This window comes from Hylobates moloch, unplaced genomic scaffold, assembly GCF_009828535.3.
Source record: "Hylobates moloch isolate HMO894 unplaced genomic scaffold, HMol_V3 SCAFFOLD_2, whole genome shotgun sequence".
NCBI lineage: Eukaryota > Metazoa > Chordata > Mammalia > Primates > Hylobatidae > Hylobates > Hylobates moloch.
In genome coordinates, this window is record NW_026652277.1 from 125,379,394 (window position 1) to 125,399,144 (window position 19,751).

Genomic DNA, 19,751 nt, shown 5'->3' on the forward strand with positions numbered 1-19,751 from the left:
TGTTGATCTATTGTGTTAGCTGTTTTAAAATATGCCCCTCCTTGTAGAAAAATCACTAAGCATCATTGACGTAAATCTCTGAAATATTTAGAGTTAATTACTGTTTGGGGATTTGTTTCCGTCTGGTTATAAATTCAGTGGGAACATCATTTTGAATGTTTCCTGATAACTGTGTACTGCTCTGACCTACTGGCGTCTCTCTTTTTATGCTGATAATTAGAGAACTCAAAATGGAGCCACTCCCTAAGTAAGGACCTTGGGTTCTAGCAAAGCAGGAGAGATCCAGCTGGAGCCTGCGGCACCCGTGGGGACTGTTTGTGTTATTCTCTATATTTCATGCAGCCACATTAGTGAGGTTTGAGGATTTGGGTGGTCGGCATGATCATGGTCTTCAGACATTTGAAGGACATAAACACAGAGGAAGGAAGGAATTTATTTAGCTCAGAACAAGGGGTATAATTAGGGTAGGAGTAATGAAATAAAATTAAGGAAAGAAAGATTTAGACTGAATATTAGTGGGGTACTTCCAAGCAATAGATTTATTAAGCTTTTAGGTATTTTCTAGGGATTATTACTCTGTTTTCCAAGTCACTTGGAAATCAGAGGGACAAAGGCTGAGATAATCTTGAGGAAACGACAGCCTTTGGGTATGGGGCAAAATGAGAGGGCTTCACTTTGTCCCTCACCTGCCCCTAGTCTGTCTCATAAATGTGAAAAGCTCAGTGGGCAATCCCCTTCTGAATTACTTCTGTCTACCTATAGCATGTGCTTGGTTTTTTGTTCAGACCAGGAATTATTCAAAGGATGGTGTGTTCCCCAAGGGAAAAATCTGATTGTGAGAATCTGGGGAGAGTTCCTACCTGCCCTGAGGTTGGGCAGGCTGATTTCTGCTTGTTAGTTCTGCCTCTGGAGAGCAGGAAGAGGAGGCAAAATTAAATCAATTCCAGTTATGGACAGGAAAGGATTTTGAAACTCTGGGTTAAAAGAAGATGACTAGTTAGAAACCAGCCTGGGCAACAGAGTGAGACCTTGTCTCTACAAAAAATTTAAAAATTATCCAGGCATGGTGGTGTACACCTGTAGTCCCAGCTACTCAAGAGGCTGGGGTTGGAGCATCACTTGAGCCCAGGAGATCAAGGCTGCAGCGAGCTAGGATCATACCAGTGCACTCCAGCTTGGGGTGACAGGGTGAGATTCTGTCTCTGGGCAAAAAAAAAAAAAGAAAAAAAAAAAAGGAAAGAAAAGAAAAAAAAAGGATGCCTGCTCATTGAGGAAGGGTGGGGTGTGGGGGGGGGGGCGGCTTCAGCCATTGTGGAGTCTCTAATAAATCAGGAGCTTTTCTTTCCCTCTGGAGCCTTTCCTGTGCACTCTTGGGATCTACTTGTCCTTTGCAAAGTCTAGTACAGCCACCTCTCCTATGGGGAAGGAGACACTCAGCTTCCTGGGACCACCAGTCACAGCTTTAGGACTTTAGCTTTCCTGGACCAGCCCTGATGGCACCATGCATTGCCTGGATGGTATGCACGGACCCAGGCTTCCTTCTGAGACTAAGAACAGACATTTGCATTGAGATATTTTACATATGCCATTGATAGCACTGAAAAGTAAAACAATAGAACAATATACTAATATGTGGGAAGATTTTCTTGGGACTTTCAGTACATCTAGCTTTCTCTCTGGTCACAAGGGTAGGCAACTGGGGACTCTTTTCTATTACTGGGGTAGCTCCCTTGTAATTTTCCACTTTGAATCCTACATCTTTTTGTATTAAGTTAAATGGTGTTTTGCTCTTTAAAATAGCCTTGTAATATGGCTGGTCTGCACTGCTCGCTTTGTCTTAAAAGGGAATAAAATTCTTAAATTGAAACCAAATCGGAGAGGGTTCTATGGCGCTCTCTGCGAGGGACCGAGCGCGGATTCGGGTCTGATGATTACTTTGACTGCGGAAACAGTGGGGGCTGTAATCTCCGAAGCAGAGGACACTCACAGCGACGGTTGGCCCAGTCCTTTGATTTAGACAGCCCTTGGCTGTCTTGCCTGACCTAGAATCCCTATTCCATTGAAGTCTGGCCTCAGGCTGTCTTCTTGGGCAGTGCCATTTGCATCCAGGCGTGGGGAGGGCCTCTGTGTCCTCAGGGTGCCGTGTGTTTGTGGTGAGAGAGGATCAACAGGCAGCAGAACCTCAGAGCAGCAGACAGGGGCTCCCAGGCAGTTGCTGAGCTGCTGCTCCGAGCGTCTGCCAGGGATGATGAAATGGGAGGAGGCAGGGAAGGCTCCAGAGCAGCAGGGTTCAACCACACACCTAAAGTCCTAACGGCGTGCGGGCATGGTATAAAACAGGTGATCCCTTAATGAGGTTTTGATGTGTGCTCTGGCTTTTGAATTTTATGCTGGAGTGTCACCGCAGTGTGGGGTAATCTCCAAGGAAACCCTCACATACCTTCCACATCCATTTTCTAACCCTGCTTCTGAAGAGGGCAGCGTGCCCCAGTGATCTTAAGGGGCATTATAAAACTCTCCAGATAAGATTAATTTGGATTCTTGCTAATTTGAAAAGTCAGTGTAGTCATGAGAAATGTGTGAGTGTGCTGAAAAAAGTGGAACCAGCCACCTTCTAAAAGGCAGGGTAATTATTGTACAGGGTTGGGTTGAACAGAGGGTTTGTGTTGCGTTTACTGTTGGTGATCATCAAAGATGTCTTAAGCTAAGAACACGGTTGTCTATCTCAGTGTGACTCCTGTTTATTGCGTATCAAGCTGCAAGAAGTCTAGCTGATGTAAATAGATTAATATTTAAAAAGTAATACAGAAGAATGAGGTTCCAAACATGTAATGTTTAATTATTGAAAACCCATAATGGGATTCCAATCCAAACTCCTCTCTCACATCTCACTGGTGTTCAGCAAAGAAGCTCAGTTAGCCGGGGAGCCTGCCCACCCCACAGCTTGATATGATCATCCCAGGGCCAAGCCCATGCTCTCTCTTAAAGTGCTTGGCAACACAGATGTGGGCAGCTTGGGTTGTTGTATGCCTCCCTTTTTTTTTTTTTTTTTTTTTTTTTAGAGACAGAGTCTCTCTCTATCGCACAGGTTGGAGTACAGTGGCGCAGTCTCAGCTCACTGCGACATCTACCTCCTGGGTTCAAGCAGTTCTCTTGCCTCAACCTCCCAAGTAGCTGGGACTACAGGCATCTGCCACCAAGCCAAGCTAATTTTTTGTATTTATAGTAGAGATGGGGTTTCACCATATTGGCCAGGCTGGTCTTGAACTCCTGACCTCAGGTGATGCGCCTGCTTCTGCCTCCTAAAATGCTGGGATTACAGATGTGAGCCACCGTGCACGGCCCGTATGCCTTCTTATTAGATAATTGTTGCAGCCCTTTTTAGTCAAATTAATGAGTAAATGACTGTACAGTGTGAACAGGACAATAGAGAAGAATTTGCGTAACTTCTAACTGGTACAGTTCAGGAAAGTTAGGTGACCTTCCAGAAATCACAGTATTAAGGGCATTCATAGTTCCTTTGGGTTTATCAGGCCATGAAGTATTTGTCTGGTTAGAAGAGTTTACTTAGTCTAGGGGTAGCTAATCACCCATTCTCCTCTTGAGACCATAGTTCTTTGGCCCTTTAGGACATATGTGTCACTCACTCTGGGTAAGGCTGAATTTGCACAGAGGCCTGCGGCAGAGAATGGCCAAAGGAAGAGATAAAATGATCAACATGACTAGAATAAACCCTCATCCATAGACCAGTGGGATTTAGTTCAAAATCAGTGTGCCAGCAAGGCTGTTTGAAGTAGTTTTCTTGATTTTATGTTTTTATTTAGCATGACAGTTAAGGACAGTCCTTTGTGTATAAATACAAAAAATAGCGATATGCCATTTTTTGTTGTTTGGTTTAAGTGCATGTGAACAGGCTGCTCAGTTGTCGCTCCTTTCTCATGTAATGTTCAGGAATTCATCTGTCATGCAGAAAATGCAGCTGTGTGACCTAAAATGCTCTTGGGCGGAGCCTCGGGGTTTGGAAGGTCACACCATAGGTACTAGTATTCATGACATCCTGTCGGGCTTGTGGGCTGCGTGGGGTAACTAGAACTGAGAGGACAGAAATTGAGTTTGTAGTGACTGCAGAAGCTGAAACCACAAGATGAAATATAATAGGGTCTAGGCCTCCGTGAGCACAGGAAGCTGATTAGAGGTGAGCAGGGGCGGGGGAGAACTGAGGCCAAGAAAATTGCCACAAGGGGACGAGTAACCTTGATTTCTGGACAGAGCCTGTTAACATGCGGAGGGGCCCATGGGTAGGAATCACCTTCACCTTCTCCTGCAGTTCAGTTACAACTGGTAGTTGCATCCTGAACCCTTATCATGTGCAGGACGGGGTTCTGGGGTGTAAAGGTGCCATGAGATCCAGGCCCAGTACCACAAAAGAAAGCTTTAATTAAAGGAAACATGATAAGGCTTAGGTTTCCTGGCCCTATCTTATGCATCCAAGTGATTAAGGTAGCATTTTTCAAAGTGTTTTCCTATAGAAGCCTACTTTAAAAATAAAAGAGTTCTGTTTTTGAAAAGCTGGGGAAACTCTGGATGAATGAAGTTAAGCATGTTTCTTTTCTGCAGATCTCCTTAAAGGCTTAGGCATGGCAGCCTGCACTGAGAACCTCCAAAGAAGAGCATAGAATATGCAACATTTCCCAAGCTTATTGGGCCATGGGATCCTTTTGGGGGGGGGCAGAGCATTTATTGGTGGATCTAGTGTTTCTGAGCATATACTTTAGGAAATAGAGAGTTGGGGCATACTGGTCAGTGGTAGAGTCGGTGGGGTGGGGGCCAGTTGGAATGGGTTTAGGAATAGACAAGAACCTGAGAGAGTATTCATATTTCCTTTCTATGGAGACTCTCAGAAATAATAGTGCAGGTGTATGCAGGCTTCTATAAGAGGCATGTCCCACACCCATAGCAAGATACAGGGTCATTAACCACCAGGAGGGAGTATTATGGGATTAGGCAAGGACCTTGAAGTCACTGCCCCTTCCTAGATTTTCCTCATTTTTTTTAGCAGAAAGTAATACCTGGAAGGTTATGGTAAGAATTAAATCTGAGAAAGTCTGTCAAGCTGGGTGAGACTTTTGGTCTTCCTAAAGTTATGGAAGCTTGCCATAAAGAAGCCCAGGGAAATCAGGAAGATGGGAATAGCCATTGCCACTCATCCTCGTGGTGCCTGGGCAATCGTTCTGGCAGTGAATGGTCCCACAGTGCTAATAACTGAGCCACTGGACTGCCTTACTGCTCCCAAGGAGCAGGCATCCTTGCTTCCTGATTTAGCATGTGGCCGTTAAAGATTTGCAGTTCTCTGCAGTTTGGCTTCTACTCCATCCACCTCCAGCTCCCTTCTCCCCACTCTCTAATTTGTGACCTATGCTTCCCTGTGGTTTCTGCACATTGCCTCTTTCCTCTGTGGTCCTCTGGTTTTATTCCCATGACCACTCTCTCCACCACTATTTAGTCTTTTGGCATTATATTGATTCCAAACTTCCCAAATAAGAACATGTAATTGGTCCATTGAGTTGCTCTGTCCCTCTTAGGCAGAGCCCACACCAACATCTTCAGGTGTCTTTGGGTCCAGGCAGCTACAGCCAATGAGACAGCAGGGCCATGACCACAGCAGGCACCAGCATCTCATGGGCTCTGTTCTGATACAGAAGTAGTTAGCACACAGTTTTTTTCCTCCTCCTCCTCTTTCTTCCCTCTCCTGTTCCTGCCCACTTTTGGAACATGCCAATCTGTATCAAAGGCATGCCTTGATATAGCAGGAAATACCCAGTAACACCTTTTATTTCACTCTTAGATACTAAGCACTGAAAGAAAGGCCCGCCCTCACATACTTAGAGCATCCGCCATATTTCTTTTTTCTGTGTCTCACCAGATCTAGGGCATGTTATGCAGGCTGTTTGAATTAGGCAGCTCTGTTATGCTCATTTCTCCTCTTACCCAGGAGCCAAGAGTCCAGTTGTATGAGGGGTCAGATGGCAGTACAGTTTTCTTCTGCATCTCATTTCCTCCTTCAGAGTAGGCCAAAGAATGATGTCATTAGTCATACAGAGGTTAGGAAATGGGAGTTTCTACCCAAATACTGACAACTGATATGTAATTGTTGCTAGTCTTAATTTACTTAGCTCTAAAATAAGGTATGTTATCTGGCTGCTTGTCTCTTTACAGATTTCTGGTGAGTGATATTATGATAGTACTATTGAGCCACTTGAATTTATTGGAAGAAAGGAGCTATATAAATAACAGGTGTGTTTAAATATATATGAATGCCTATCTGTGCCCGGGTTGTCTTGGTTCACACCATTTAACAGTTCAGGCATTTGGCCTGGATGAGGAGATTCAGCTGGGCGAACCCAGGATTTGCTGATGAGAATGGAGTTGTAAGAGGGATCCTTAGTGGAGAATCCAGTATTTGTTGAGCATTGGTTTTCAACCAGGTAGTTAGGACAGCAGGATGGCTAAATTCACAGAACAAAGACAGAAGAGAACTAGGCAAACCAGCAGTCCACAAACAGGAAATAAGCTTTTCAGAAACAAAGGAACCAGTGTGGAGATCCAAAGAAATCAGAAGCAGTCCAGCACATCCCTCCCACATATCTAGGAAATTGTCACTAAGCAGTCACTCTCACACGGGTTTAATTAACTAAAAAAGACGATAGGCAACCCAAATTATTCCTTCTCCCCAGGTTCATGAGCCCAACACACGGGGCCTTTTGAATTTGCAACATTATATACCAGATGCCATAAATGTCACATTTGTGTGTGACAGAGCATAAGGGATTCCATTGGTAACTCTGGCCCGGGTGACTGGTGCTGGCCTGAAGCTGAGCCTAGGGCTAAAACATCCATAGTGAGCTTAAGACCACAGCCTGGCCCAAAAACCTCCTCATTCTTGCAATTATATTGCTGTCAAACACTCCACAAACCATTAGAAGCATAGTAAAGAATTTGGGGATCTAGTGTTTTGTTGGTTTGGGTTTCTGGGTTTTATTTTTGCAGTGTACTTTTTACTTTGAAGTACACATCAGAGGAAAATTTGTAGTAGGGTATTTTTCTCCCTCTTTTTTTTTAATTAACAGATTTAACAGAATAAAGGGTAAGTAAGAGTAGAGTATAGGTAAAACAGTTGGCCCTGTTTTTCTAAATAGGGAAATGTGCTACCTTACATTTGTAATAATACATAAAAACATCTGTATTTGTGCGGCACTTTTTATTTTTTAGAATGCTTCCATTTGCACTATTTGTTTTGATCCTCCCAGCAGCTCTTGAAGGTAGACAGGGTGCCAGAGGGCACAGGAGCAGGACCCAAAGTTGCAGAGTGGGCAGCACATGGGTCTTCTGAGCCAAATGGAATCAAAGCCTGAGGCACTGATTGAAAATTGGGAAGAATGTATTTACAGATTTACGAGTCTCATCAAGAAAACTTTCAACTATTAGGTGGCTAGCAGAGGCAACAACTATCCCAATAAACTTGAAAACTGGACATGATAAAGGCAGCTGGGATGATACAAGAAGAGATGCAATTGTGGAGAAGAGCCAGTTCTTCTCAAGAGTAAACAAAGACGTGTCTGTTCATGTCCTTTGCCCACTTTTTGATGGGGTTGTTTGTTTTTTTCTTGTAAATTTGTTTGAGTTCATTGTAGATTCTGGATATTAGCCCTTTGTCAGATGAGTAGGTTGCAAAAATTTTCTCCCATTCTGTAGGTTGCCTGTTCACTCTGATGGTAGTTTCTTTTGCTGTGCAGAAGAAACTCTTTAGTTTAATGAGATCCCATTTGTCAATTTTGGCTTTTGTTGCCATTGCTTTTGGTGTTTTAGACATGAAGTCCTTGCCCACGCCTATGGCCTGAATGGTATTGCCTAGGTTTTCTTGTAGGATTTTAATGGTTTTAGGTCTAACATGTAAGTCTTTAATCCATCTTGAATTAATTTTTGTATAAGGTGTAAGGAAGGGATCCAGTTTCAGCTTTCTACATATGGCTAGGCAGTTTTCCCAGCACCATTTATTAAATAGGGAATCCTTTCCCCATTTCTTGTTTTTGTCAGGTTTGTCAAAAATCAAATAGTTGTAGATATGCGGCATCATTTCTGAGGGCTCTGTTCTGTTCCATTGATCTATATCTCTGTTGTGGTACCAGTACCATGCTGTTTTGGTTACTGTAGCCTTGTAGTATAGTTTGAAGTCAGGTAGCGTGATGCCTCCCAAAGGAGCATAAATCATGCTGCTATAAAGACACATGCACACGTATGTTTATTGTGGCACTATTCACAATAGCAAAGACTTGGAACCAACCCAGATGTCCAACAACAATAGACTGGATTAAGAAAATGTGGCACATATACACCATGGAATACTATGCAGCCATAAAAAATGATGAGTTCGTGTCCTTTGTAGGGACATGGATGAAACTGGAAAACATCATTCTCAGTAAACTATCGCAAGGACAAAAAACCAAACACCGCATGTTCTCACTCATAGGTGGGAATTGAACAATGAGAACTCATGGACACAGGAAGGGGAACATCACATTCCGGGTACTGTTGTGGGGTGGGGGGTGGGGGGGGCGGGGACAGCATTAGGAGATATACCTAATGCTAAATGACGAGCTAATGGGTGCAGGAAATCAACATGGCACATGGATACATATGTAACAAACCTGCACATTGTGCACATGTACCCTAAAACCTAAAGTATTAAAAAAAAAAAAAAAAAAGAGTAAACAAAGACATTAGCAGAAACAAACAATTGACTTCCAAAGTCTCTCTGCCAATGCAGACAATGGGAAGGACCAAGTTGCCCTGGCTTGTGGGCACAAAAAGGTGAAAACAGTCTCAGAGATCCCACTGAGACTTGGCAGTGTCTTGTGCCTAGACTAGAGCTAACACAGAGAACTAAAATATAAAATGACACATCCCACAGACATATCTAATAGGTAGGTAAAATGTTTGAAAATATATCCTTGTATAGCAGTTGACACTCTTGAGGGGGAAATGCAAGACAGGAATTTTAGGAAAATAAAAGGAAGCATCAAAAGAATAATTTGGGGATATTTAGTACAAAATATGGAGCAGACATTTAAAAAATACATTAATTAGCAAAGAAGCAAGATACGGGATAATTTATCTTGATATCTACTAAAAATATTATTCTCTTCAAAACAGAGCAGTTAATAATTCCCCTCATGCCTTGTGGAGAGTTCTGAGAAGGTGGAAGAGCAGTGAAGGGAATCCTACTTTGACCATCATCTGATTAATCTAGGGTAGGGCTACTTGCAATGTGGCTGGAGTAGGGAAGTGGCACTATCTTGGAATACGTGATAGCAGAGGGGGAAAATGCTGGATATGATCAGCCACATTCCCTGGAGTTTAGAAAAGCAGATTTTTTTGAAGTGCCAAGGAAAGGTGGATTTGGTCCTACAATTAGAGGCTCAGTGCAGTTTGGGGAGTTATTTGGGGCTTTGTGTAAAGTTCTGAAAATGAAATTAGATCAGGAAGGCTAGGCTGCAAAAGGAGCTGAACCCTTGGGGGAATGCCCAAGTTAATTAAGGAGCTAGTAACGCTATGTTCATAGAAGGAAAAAGAAGTAGAAGTGGATAGATCAGTATTTAGAGCAAGTCATGTAATATTTAACAAAAGAGGATGAGAAGGCAGGGGTGGGCAAATTTTATTTGGTTTCCATTGTCTCCGTAAAGGGAATGTTCTCTACACTGCAAAGAGGAGGGAATACCATAAAAAAGGGTACCAATCCCAAGTCAGGGGGAGACAGAGAGATAGGCAGAGAACACCTGCTATGCTAAGCAAATTAGATCTTCCAGCTTACAAAAGGAAATTGGTAGATGATTTCATATCTACTTTTGGTTGATCTTTGCTCTGTAAAAAATACAGAAATGGACAAATGTTGACCAAATTTTTAAAATTGGGAAAGGGTTTCTGATTTCTGAAACTCTAGACAAGTAGTTTGATGGCTTACCCTCAGAAGACCTTGAATATATTATTAAAGAAATAGTTGATGAGCCCTTAGAAGAAAAAGGTTTCGGTTGACCAGAAACTCTGAGTGAAGTAGGCAGCATAGTAGAGTGAAAAGAGGATGTGTTCGAAGTTCTGGATCTGAATCCTGGCTTCACTATTTATAGGCTGAGAGGGTTTAGGGAAACCACATCAACTCTTTGAATCTTTGTTTTCTCATTTTTAAGTAAAATGGGAAAAATAGCTCCTTTACAAGTTCGTTGCCAGAATTAAGAAAGAGAAGTGAAAGGCTCAAGCTTGGAATATAGCAAATAGTCAATAAATGTTTGTTTTTAAAAAGCAAAGACCTTGGGTAAGCATATGCACAGAGTAAAGAATAAAAAAAATATATATGAAAAGCAAAGGCCTAACAGTGGGACATGACTGCTGAAAAGCACATGCATTCTTGGGTGGCATTAGCAGAGGTACAGTGTTTTACATGAGGGAGGGAGAATTCCACTGGACTCTCTGCTAGTCAGGCTACTGCATTCCATTCTGGGCTCCACCCTTTAAGAGGGGCATTAACAAGGTGAAGTATATTCCTGGGTCAGTGGCAGCTGGTCTCACTATCATGTCCCTAGGAGGACAGACAGCATAGAAGGGCCCTGGGAACTTGTTCCCTGGGAACTGGGTGCCAGAACTGGGGATGTTTAAAAATAACAATCTGGAGCAAATATGATGACTCCTTTTAATTTTTTCAAAGACTGAGATTTGGAAGAGGAGTTGATCTGTGCTGGGAGACCCTGGCAAACAGTAGGTAGAAGTGACAGGGAAGTGGAGTGATTAAACTTTCTAATAATCAATGCTGCTTGACAACAAAATAGACTGCCTCAATTATATTGCATAGAGACCTGCAGTTATATTACAACCCTCTTTAGCAAGCCACCAGGAAAATTGGTGCAAAGGAGAAAGATCGCTGTGGTATGAATCACTCTTTTGGCTGTGTAGATGGGTATGAATGTTTGTCTCTGTCACAGGAAGTATGGATGTCACCTGGAAGAGGACCTATGTGTAGAAGGAAACCCAAGCTTGCTGTGGGAGATAGGTTGGGTTTGACCTGTGAAGTTCCTTAGAGTTCTAAATGTCAGTGATTCTGGAATTTTAAAACAGAAAGTTATTATCAAATACTAATCACCTATCTTAATCCTGTAATTTGTAGGAAAGTGCAAAAAACCCTTGAGATAGTGGAGCAGTATGAGTTTTGAAGCCAGACAGATTTAACTTAGAATCTATTATCTGCACGGGTAATCCTGAGCAAGTTATTTAACCTATCTAACCCCCAGTTATCTATATGATAAGGTATTTGTGGGGATTCAGTGAGGAAATTCATGTAGCATGCTCAGCATGGGTACTAGAGCTTAAATAATGCTACCTATTGTTACTAGTGTATAATTTATTAGTATTACATCAAATTGGGGTTTGCAGTAGTCACAATAATAAAAGCCATGACTTTCATTAGAGTGTCCTGGAGATATTTGAGGACTGGGCAGAAGTGGACACCAGGGGCTGAGTTGGGCAACCTAGAGTGCCCACGGGTAGGTTCAGGCTATGGCTCAGGGTGCAGAAAATTTGCAAGAGACTGTCAGAAGAGAACTGAATGAAGCAATGCAAGTAAAGCCCATAGCCAGGTGCCTGGCAGAGCCCAAGCAATCAGTATGTAGTTGGTGAGTGGATGAGATGTCACTAGGAGCAGCTGCAGGTTTTTGAAAAGCAGCCAGAGAGTGGGCTAAGGTAGTGGACACAATGAGGGATTATCAGAGGTGCCATTAGTTCTGCTCAGCAGTGCCCTTGACCTGGGCCACCTGCACACAACGTAAGCTTGGCCCTGTGGTGTTTCAGGGGTACCACCCATCACCAGGGTGAGATACAACCCAGGGTGTGAGGAGGCTGGAAGGCAGATTCAAAGTCCCTGGGTGGGGGTCAGAGGGACTGCTTCAGATACCACTGATAATCACAGCAATCCTTCCAAAAAGTCCTCTTACTGATGTCTGATAAGTTGTGTTGTGGAACTAAAACCACGTATTTTAGAATATGATTTTTGCCATTTTCTAAAAAAAGTTTGCATGACGGAAGAAATGAGGTGTGTGACCACAGACAGAAGCTGGGCAACTAGCACACTTCACTTTTTAACACATTAGTTTGATGGGTTTCCCTTATATACGAGTACAACCCAAAGTCCTTCCCTGCAACTTTTCTTAAACTCTTACAGTCGCAAATAATGAAACTTCAAATATTCATTAGAAAACAGGAAGAAAAACAACAAATGACACAAAAAGAGAGCCAAATATATACTTGAAAAACAAAAAGTTACAGTAAATAAGGTAAATACACATCTGAAAAAAGATTCAGATAATACATTTTAAAAAAAGAGGAGTCACAGTATTGGGTTAGAAGAACAAAGGGAAATTTGACATTGAGACAGTAGATATTAAGGATTTTTTTTGCTAAAAGCTGTTAGTTGCATTTTAACCTTTAGAACAAATCTGTTGATAGAGGAGAGTGTGTGCTAATTTTTCCACTGATAGCTAATAGACAGATTTTGAACTCCGCAAGGGCAGGTGTACTAAGTCTCTCCTGCCCTGTTCCACAGCCCATTGCCTTCTGGAGCACAGCACAGCATTTATTTCTGAATGAATAAAAGTGTTAAAAATAGAAGATCAGTTTTCTCTTAAGCTTCAGTTTGAAGCAGAGATGCTTGAATGAAAACAAAACAAAAACTTGTGCCTCCAGTTTCCTGGGGCAGATTCTACCTCATATGAGGGCAGGAGCTGCATTTTACTCATGTGCCAGGTTCCTAGCACAGTACCTCACCCATGATGGGCCCTGAATAAATGTTCACTTTTGAATGAGTAAACTGGATTATGTGATGGCAAATTTTTCAGGGCAGAGAGTAGTTATGATACCTGGAGCTGATAAAATGGGCATGGGACGGCCTGACAATGGGAGATGGGCTAGGACTTTGCTCCCTTCTTAGGAGGCACATTTTCCATGTCTGTAGTCCCCTCCCAGTTTCTTTTCTTTCTCACATGTTTCCCGGGCAGGGTCGTCACTGTGGTGATCTCCTTTTACAGCTGAGCACTGAGGCTCACAGGGATTAAATGCCTGGCTCCACCAGGAGCTGGAGGTTGGAGGAGAGGACGAGATGATCACTGAGGTTCCTTTCAGGGCTTAATTTCACTGCTTTGAGATTTCTTAGGTGATTTCTGTGCCCTCTCAGGACCAAATAACTGGAAAACGAAGAGGCAGGCATTTGGTACCAGGCAGACCAGGTTTTTTGATGTACAATTGAATTTTTTAGTTTCCATCTGGATGACTTGTATTGTGAAGGTGTAAGTTGCATTCATCCACCTTAAATGAAGCGGAGAGTTTTGTCATGGTATATTAATACTCTTAAGCAACCTAAAACGTCAGCCCAAAGAGAAAAGTCATCTTCTGAATCATGTGTTTGGCTGTCAGGGTGGGCCTGCAGTCTCTGAATACAGGCCAGGATTCCATTTCTTGCATTGGCTGTAGAATCAGAGACTTGGGTCCATAATAAGCCATTTGTTAAAGCTCATTGAGATCCTGAAAACCAAGCCCATCTCTGCTCTGCCTTACAGAGCTCATGGCACACGAGAAAGAGAAGGAAGGATCTGCTCCTGTGACCTGGGCCAAGATTTCTAGAACCCAGCTTAAAATTTGTAAGATAAGTAGAACTTGAGTCATGGTATAAAGTTCCTACAGGGCAGTTTTCTAATGAGATTTTTTCACTTCTAACAAATATATTCTTTAGCCTCTCCTTGAGCTCCAAATCTTATTTGAGAGAGAGAAAGAGCTAGAGCAAGCTAGAGAATGAGAATGAATAAAATACAAAGCAAAACAGACAAACAAAAAAATAAGCCCAAATAAAAAGAACTATGTAGCAAACACCAGCATGTTGGAATCTAAACCTGCAGAAAGTTTCTTGTTTTGAAAATGAACTTCTTCATGCATTTGTTTTTATTGTATAAGAGCCCTTGCTGTTTCTACTTTAAATTCCTCTCTCAATTCCATATGGCTTTGCATGTCTATGACTAGGTCATCTTTTTCCTTCCTTCACTCAAATCCAGCTCTGCAAGAAAAACTTGGAATGGTGAGCTTAGTGTTGGTGTGCCCTTCCCCACTTTGTGGGGGCTCTTCCCTCAAGTGAACATTCTACCATGGCAGGGTGGGGTCATCCAGTCTTAAAAGGCACCTGATACTGTGGCTTCTGGCCTTTCCTTTGGAAGATAGTTCTGCCATGTAATGAGTCAAGCAGATCGTCCATCAGCTCTGTTTTTTAATAAAATATGCATAGCACAGTTTATGGCTTCCACTATTCAAACAGCAGTTGAGCCGAAGAGGAATGATTCATTTTAATGGTTCTAACGCTCATTTCCAAGCAGCCATGTCGCTTTATCAAGCTTTTGCCTGAATTAGAAAATGACTGGCCTTGGAAAAATAAGAGGACTCAGCAGGAGTTGAATAGAGGCTTTTCAGGATGGTGGGCAGCTGGGATGCACATAGAATTGTGGGCTGGTTCCTTGTCCCTGCAGACAGCTCCTCTGTTAGCCCTGGGGACAGAGCCTCCTAGGGAGCAAGGTAAGGGCTGGTATCTGTGAGGTGTAGCATGAGTTTGCCCAGAGAGAAACGTGCCCTGTTTTATCTCAAAGACACACAGGCTCATAGGAAAGCAGTGGATGAAAATCTCCCTTTCCCTCATCATGCAGCCATAGAAGCATCCTCCCCATAAAACACATGTAAAACATGTGGGACAGGCTGGAGATTGAACATACATACTCTGTAAGAAGCTTAGTGATATGCCTAGCACACAATCATTAGACTGTTAGCTCCATTTTACAGATAAAGAAACTGAGGCTGAGATTTTCATAATGTTGCACTGCTAATAAGGAATAAAGCCCAGATTCATGCCAACATCTTTTGATTCTAAATCCCATGTGATTTCCATAGTCTCTTTTGCCACTCAGGGACACTGAACTAGGGCCCTGCTGGTGGCAGTGTCTAGACCCAAAGGAACAGTTGATACTGGGACCACAGCATTCCAGGGTAGGGCTGGGAGCAAGTACTCAGGTGGGTCAGTCTGAGGCCCTCAACTCATGCTGTGAGGTGACTGTCTACAGGCAGAGCAGACCCCAAAGCCTTCAAAACACTGAGCACCCCTGCCCACGTCCCTCCATCCTCCTTTGCTTCACTTGAATGAGTTCATGATTTTTGAGCTGGCCTAGACTATGAGATCAGAGCCACAGTCAACATGCCAAGGCCCAGAGAACCTCCCTCTTATGATAAGCTACAGTTTTGCTTAAGGAGCTACAACTTCTGAGCTGTTACCTAGGAGATATATTAGTAGACAGTCAGATGAGGTGGAAAGCATGTGCAGATTTTTTTTGTTTTATTTTTCAAATTGTTGATGGCATGATGGCATTCACGGAGGTGCTAATATCTTTTTTTTCTTTTCTTTTTTTTTTTTTTTTTTTTTACTGTTCCATTGCTACAAACATCTTTGCCTAGTTAAAGACTTCAGCAAAAGGGTTTCTTAATTAAATATTGCCTGATGCCAGATTACCACTCAGAAGGCAGTGGTGGATTCCATTAAAGGCTTAACTTTACTCCCACAGCTAACAACTGATTAATGTGTTAATTAGGAATCCTGTCCCCCTCCGCCAGTTGCCTGAGTTTTCTCTTAAGCCCAGAAGAACCTGTATAATATGCCCATGTGGGTAACCTCATGGCATACTTTGGCCTTGACTTTGACGTTTATATAAAAATAAAGGCTCAGTTGCCAACATGAATAGCTTTCTCTCTTTCCAGGGAAATACAAGATGGAAAGAGTTATAAGGACCACAAGTCGTGCCTTTTGGCTTTCTTATATCAGGAGCAAGTGATATATCTGCTGAGGCAGTGTCTTTGGAGCAGTTGAGCGGTGTAGGTTGCCACACATTTATTTCACAGGAAAGGAGTGAATCCATCAGGCCACTGAGCTTATAAGTATTACCCTGGCAGTCAGCCACCCAAATATAAATACTCTAAATGGACTAAAGGAAATGTTCATTCTGTTGTTTAGAGTTGGACCCATCCCAGGAAGGTAAATTTAATCTTTTGAGGACTGCTGTTATAGGGTTGAATGGAATACGCATTTGTTTATCTCCTTTGTGATCTTTTTGTCTTCCTGGTGATACATTATGTATTTGTGATATGAAGCATTTCAGCTGTCTTGCTCAATGGCATTGCATTTGCTGGTTATTGGGTCCCCAGATTGGCATCATTAAACAGCTTCAGCCTCTGTCCAATCTGGGACCTGTTAGTGAGAGAAGTGGAACCAAAGAGGCCAGATTCCAACAGAAACAAAGCTGGGGTGAAATTAGGGGGAAATCATTCCAGAGCTCAGTGCGTAAATCCCTGCACTTCTTAATCTTTATCTTTTAAAATATCTGAAGGAATTTTGGTACTTCTTGGCATAATGAGGAAAAAATAATTCCTCAAAAAGTTAAAAAGTGAAATAAAATGTAAAGCTGTCAGTGAAAGAAGGAAAGAATAACCCACCACACCACAATTCAGAAAACCAGAGTTTATGAGACACGTGTTGTGTTTTCCTGGATATGCAAATGTTGTTTTATTAAAGAGAGAGGGATATGGTATATATTTTCATCTAACTACCACATCTTAAGTAATCAGTTCAGGCTCTTATGATGAAATCTTTAATTACTAGAAGTGTGTCATTAGTTAGATGTAGAATGAATGATAGTACCGTGTTTTATTGCCTCACATGATATAGCCATTTGTGCCATAAATTCATTGACCTCATCTTAAATGATGAGTCCTGGAAGACAGACTTGATTCATTATTTCTTAAGTGACAGTTTTTCCTCTAATAATTTTTTGCTTCATCAGAAAGATTGCTTTTCTGTATTTTTAGATCAGTATTCTGAATTGAAATTTAATAAGGCAAGGACTCTCTCTCTCTCACGTTACCCAAAACAAGATAGTCATGAACTGTCACACTACTACTTGAACAATTTGGGATGCTGCTGAAAATCAAGCAGCTAACCATAGGCCTTTGCTTTAATGGGAAAGTTTGATGAGATAGGATTTTGCTTCTAACTTCGATGTCTGTAATTCTTTTTATGTCAAAATAGATGAGATATGGTGGAGAATTCTCATTTGACAATTGGGATAGATCTATGAGCATTCCTTATTCATCATTGGATTACTGAAAATGAAGGAAGGGAAGGGAGAACATATAAATTATATTTAGATTATTATTATTTTTTACTCCGTTTGAAAATATTTATTTGGCTTGAGGAAACAGGAATCCTTTGAAGGCAAATAATTCAATCTGGCAATTTAAAAACCAATTAAGGATTTCAGAAAACTCTTCTCCCTTATGGCTAAAAAATAAGATCCAAAAAAATATGCCAGAAAATGGGTATATTATTTTAATTGGTTTAATTCATTGATAATTTTTTTAAGTCAATGATTAAAGAAGCTATTTTTGATCCTTCACTTCAAGCTTGTAAATTTGCACTTCAGGCTTTCTGTGGATGCGTAATATTGAAACAGAAGCAGGTGGTTTTATTTCATAGTGGAATTTAAGTGCCATATCATTATACATTAATTTTATTTAAATGATGAGGTTTATAAAACAATAACTTACATGCATCATGTTTCTAATACTTGTTTACTTAACCTTTATCTAAATGAAAAATTTGAGGGTCTGATGGATTCTGTGGGTCTCTTCTCATCAGAGGCAGTTCTGCACTTTTTTGTAAACTGGGCATCTCAATTATGATAAAAAATTTCCTTAATTCAACAGGAACATGAAACACTATAGTAAAACACAGGAGTATATTAGCATTGAAATTTTTTTTTACCACTTTAATAACAGCAACAGTTTTGATAGCTAAATTGAAAGAATGCCTTTCTAATCATCAAAGGTAACTCAGCAGTTTTCTCACTCTCCAAAATTTTTTGCAAGAAATAGTTTGAAAGGACAGTTTGATGAGACTAAACAAAACACGAATGTGTGCCAACATGTTGTTCAATCTCACACCATCAAGTTTATTATCTGCAAATATCAGTGGAAAAAAAGCGAGAAGGAAAAGAGTGGATTTACACATACAGACCCACATCTGCCACGTGTGTGTTCGCCCATGATCACATACCAGCATGCCACCACTGTTTACAATCAAGGAGAGCTGAGAGTTAAATGAGATGAGTAATCAAATGCCCAGCATATGTTGTTTTTGCATTGTTTATGTGACCAATCATTATTAAAATTTATCATCTTTTAATTATATCAGTTTATGATAGTTTTTTAAAAAAACCAACACGCACCAACAACAGAACAACAGACAGCCTCTTCAACAAAAACAGGGTCTCATTTAGAACAATATTGAAACCAGTGCTTTACTGGGGGAGAGACTCAAATTCAATAGACTCCCCATTGCACTGTTTCACAATTCTTTCTTTGCTGCTATGTATGGCTTGAGTGCTGAGAAAATGGGCCCCCCCCCAAAAAAAAGGAAAAAAAGAAAAAAGATTGTGTGTGTAAAACTCTGTCAAAAAAAAGTAAGGCACTGAAAGAACTATTGAAAATTTTGACATCTGTTTATCTGTTTATAGCTATGGCAAGATTACTCATATTAATTCTTGTTTAAAATGCCATATGAAGGAAAGACATTTGTGCAAACAAGAGTCATATTTGAATTGTAGATCATGTCTTCACCATCTGTGAGAGCTGATGGTGTTGCAAAATTAATGTGTTAATGAAATCACAATAATTTCTCCAAAGTAATGGGTTCTGAAGCTGAGAATGAGTATTTTTTGAACTTTGATGTCTAGTGATTTCCAATTGGGAAAAGCTCTCAGCCTTTAATTAGTTCTGCAGCCCAACTTTAAAATAAATTTGGTGATGTCTTTCTTTTGCCAGGAGTAGATTTGAAGGGGGGAAAAAGCCATAACAACTTTTGGAAAATGTTCTCTGGTTTTTGAAAAGTTGTTAAATAAGACTGCCTGCCAAGAAATGTCACCAAAAATTCTGACTACTGAGAGAGAGTGGGCAAACAGCTCAAAAAATAATTCGAGCTTGCTGCAACATCACAGGTTGGGAATAGCTAAACCTCACACAGACTTCATGATTAATTCCAAGTTTCTCCTTGGAAGCCAGACATAATGATGTTCAGCGCTTTGTGTTATTGGTTAACACAGTACACTCTTTCCAACTGCATTATCAAACATAGTCAACACTGTAAAGTGACTTCGCATGAGGAGAATTGTAAGGGGTAATATTTCAAGCCCATTGAACTTTCTGGAGAACCTTTCCCTCCAAAACTCTTTAGGTTTGCATTTACAATGAGCCTCTCTGACAAGTGAAAATGTGTGGGCAGGTACATTGGACAGGTATATATATTCCCTTTTCTCAGAACCATCTTTAAGTCATGCTTAAAGGGGACAACACAATTTCTTTAAGAAGAAAGAATAGGAGGTTTTGATAATTGGTATTCTGAAGGGCTCATATTTATAAAGCCAACCCATCATTTTACAAACATTTCAGAATTTTACCCTTTTAGAAGGAAACAGTTCTGCCTGTTTGAGAAGTGCTGGTAAAGTTTAAAAGAACCTTTATGTGAAACACGAAACGTCATCTACCCAGGTAAATTGCTTGTCTTACCTGTTGTGGTTTTC

General features: G+C 41.2%; 1 protein-coding gene across 2 annotated transcripts in view; it reads left to right on the plus strand.

Moving 5' to 3' along the window:
* Positions 1 to 19,751, plus strand: part of SOBP (sine oculis binding protein homolog) — a 171,208-nt gene that overhangs the window by 125,299 nt on the left and 26,158 nt on the right. The gene's annotated exons all lie outside the window — the stretch shown is intronic.